A 2,992-nucleotide genomic window follows, 5' to 3' on the forward strand; every position below is an offset into this window, starting at 1 on the left:
TTCTCTATATGACTTGACCATTGAAATGATTCACGTTTTTCTATATGAGTTGACCATTGAAATGATTCACGTTTTTCTATATGAGTTGACCATTGAAATGATTCACGTTTTTATATGAGTTGACCATTGAAATAATGCACGTTTTTCTATACGAGTTGACCGTTAAAATGACGCACATTTTTACTATATGAGTTGACCATTGAAATAATGTATGTTTGTTTATATGAGTTGACCATTGAAATGATTCACGTTTTTCTATAATTGAAATGATTCACGTTTTTCTATATGAGTTGACCATTGAAATGATTCACGTTTTTCTATATGAGTTGACCATTGAAATGATTCACGTTTTTCTATGAGTTGACCATTGAAATGATGCACGTTTTTCTATACGAGTTGACCACTGAAATGATTCACATTTTACTATATGAGTTGACCACTGAAATGATTCACATTTTACTATATGAGTTGACCATTGAAATAATGCACGTTTTTCTAAACGGGCTGATAAAGATAAGTTTTACATATTTTTCGTTAGTTCTGTTTTAGACGTCGACAAGGCAATGGTCATAGAATTAGACCATTTAATTTGTTTTCTTAGTCTTTAGTGATGGTAGATTCTCTGCTGGTAAATCAAGTAATAATATTACAACTAATTGCAGGTTTGTGTATACATATTAAAAAGCCATAGTAAAGGTATCGTTATGTAAACTCTTCTTCTTATATCATGCTAGAGCTTGTGACAGTTGGGAAATACTAACCAAATGTATTCAATTAATTCAAAAGACAGCACAAAATTGCACCATTCAATCAAGATCAACTTTGAATCTACGTTATATTAGAATGATTTAGGAGCTTCACCATGACGTTACAGTCCACAGCACCATGTCTGGGCATGCTCTGTGTGGCGATTGTGCAATTGATAACTGCCCTGTAACGTAGTTTCCATTGCAAAAGACTTCATCGTTAGGCTGTCATGTTCAAAGCACACCACTACTCCCTATAGACTTTCTATAAGGCATATATTGTGGGAGGATGTTGGTTTCTTAGCTGCAGTTTTAACTTTCCGATCGAACAGAAAGTAATAGACGCTGTATCCGTCGACTTGAAAGGTATGTCTTTGTGTGAAATTGCGTGAATACACATTTTACTCTACAAGTATTTGTGGTATGTGACTGTTGAATAGATATGTCGTGGAAGAAGCTTGTGTACACGTGACTTGTGTTGCTTTTCCAGAAAGAGATTCTTCTTTATTATTTTGCATACTGCTGCCTGGTGCAAGTGGGCGAACGTTGTCACTAACCTTTGTGTTCGTGAATTATAACCTGTTACAAGTCGCCACACTACGCTTATCACGATTGCGGGTCTCTTTCTGGGTGGCCCCGGTGCTCCAAGTTGATCCATATTCTTTTGTTTACCAATTCCATTAAGTAAAAGGGATATCCTCATCTTGGAAATACTAAATCCCCAATCTGAACAGATCCTTATGATCTGAGTGTATGAATATTCTGGGACTGTTACACATCTTACAGTTGATTAATTATCGATATTAAACCATTACCTACGTATACGTCAAACATTATAAATATATAGTTCTGATACATTCCGTTTCACTTTATATCGGCTTTCACGTGACTTACTGAGTTGCGTGTTCAAAATCCTTCTAATATAACGCACACAACCTTCTGTATACTTAGTTAAGATAAATTTGATCAGTATCTTGGTTATTCAGAACTTATATTTTGTAAATTCATGTCAACAATCAATGTACACTTCATTAAATTACGCATGTAAATGTTTATAGATGAATCACGTTGTTAATATATTTGTTGCATAGTTTGTAGTATTTGTTTGCTTGTTATGGATTTTGCGCAAAGCTACACGAGGGCTATCTGCGCTAGCTGTCCCTAATTTAGCAGTGTAAGACTAGAGGGAAGGCAGCTAGTCATCACCACTCACCACCAACTCTTGGGCTACTCTTTTACCAACGAATAGTGGGATTGACCGTCACATTATAACGCCCCCCCACAGCTGAAAGGGCGAGCATGTTTGGTGTGACGGGGATTCGAACCCACAGGATATAGGTGTTTTGTGGGCAGTAATTAGCATCTCGTTTCCCGATATGGGTGTTTTGTGGTCAGTAATTAGCAGCTCGTTTCCCGATATAGGTGTTTTGTGGTCAGTAATTAGCATCTCGTTTCCCGATATAGGTGTTTTGTGGTCAGTAATTAGCATCTCGTTTTCCCTAATTTATCCTTGTTTACCGAACAGGACAGACAAGGGTACACTGTTGCCCGATGTTCTCTCTGCACGAGACGTTTATTTTAATATTGCTTGTAAAGCTACTGTTATGATCTACACTTGGAAAGAGTTGTTGTTTTTTTTAGTATTGTTTGTTTGTTATCAAGAGCAAAGTTACACAATAGACTGTGCTCACTATGGGTATCGAAACCCGATTTTTAACGTCAGATACTTACTGCTGAGCCACTAGATAAACGTTTCTTTTATTCTGAGTTTTCTAAATATTTGGTTGTTTAGCAACAGCAAGTACATTGAGATTCATATATTATTGTTAATGTATAAACTGTCTAACACAAATCTGTTGTCATTAGTATAAATTGATCCTGTTGGTGGTTAGCGTACTGGGCTGCGTATTAGAATGTCGAAGGTTTGAGCAGGCGATATTTGTTCTGCACATTCAGTTGTTGGCGTGTTACAGAAAAAATCACAGCCAACCTTGATATTTAGTTCAGATCAGTCGTGTAGGCGGCGGGTGCGGCTGACTGGTTGTTCTCTTGTTTAGCAGTTATAAATGAGAGACGGCTATGCCTGAATGTTGGTATCTTTGACGTGATGTTTAGCACATGAGTCACATAAAAATATCAAACATCATATTTTACTACAACCAGGGCCCGGCATGGCCAGGTTGCTAGGGGGCGCTCGACTCGCAATGGGGAAACGAGATGCTAATTACTGACCACAAAACACGTAT

The sequence above is a fragment of the Limulus polyphemus genome, unplaced genomic scaffold (genome assembly GCF_000517525.1).
Source record: "Limulus polyphemus unplaced genomic scaffold, Limulus_polyphemus-2.1.2 Scaffold12461, whole genome shotgun sequence".
NCBI classification, from domain to species: domain Eukaryota; kingdom Metazoa; phylum Arthropoda; class Merostomata; order Xiphosura; family Limulidae; genus Limulus; species Limulus polyphemus.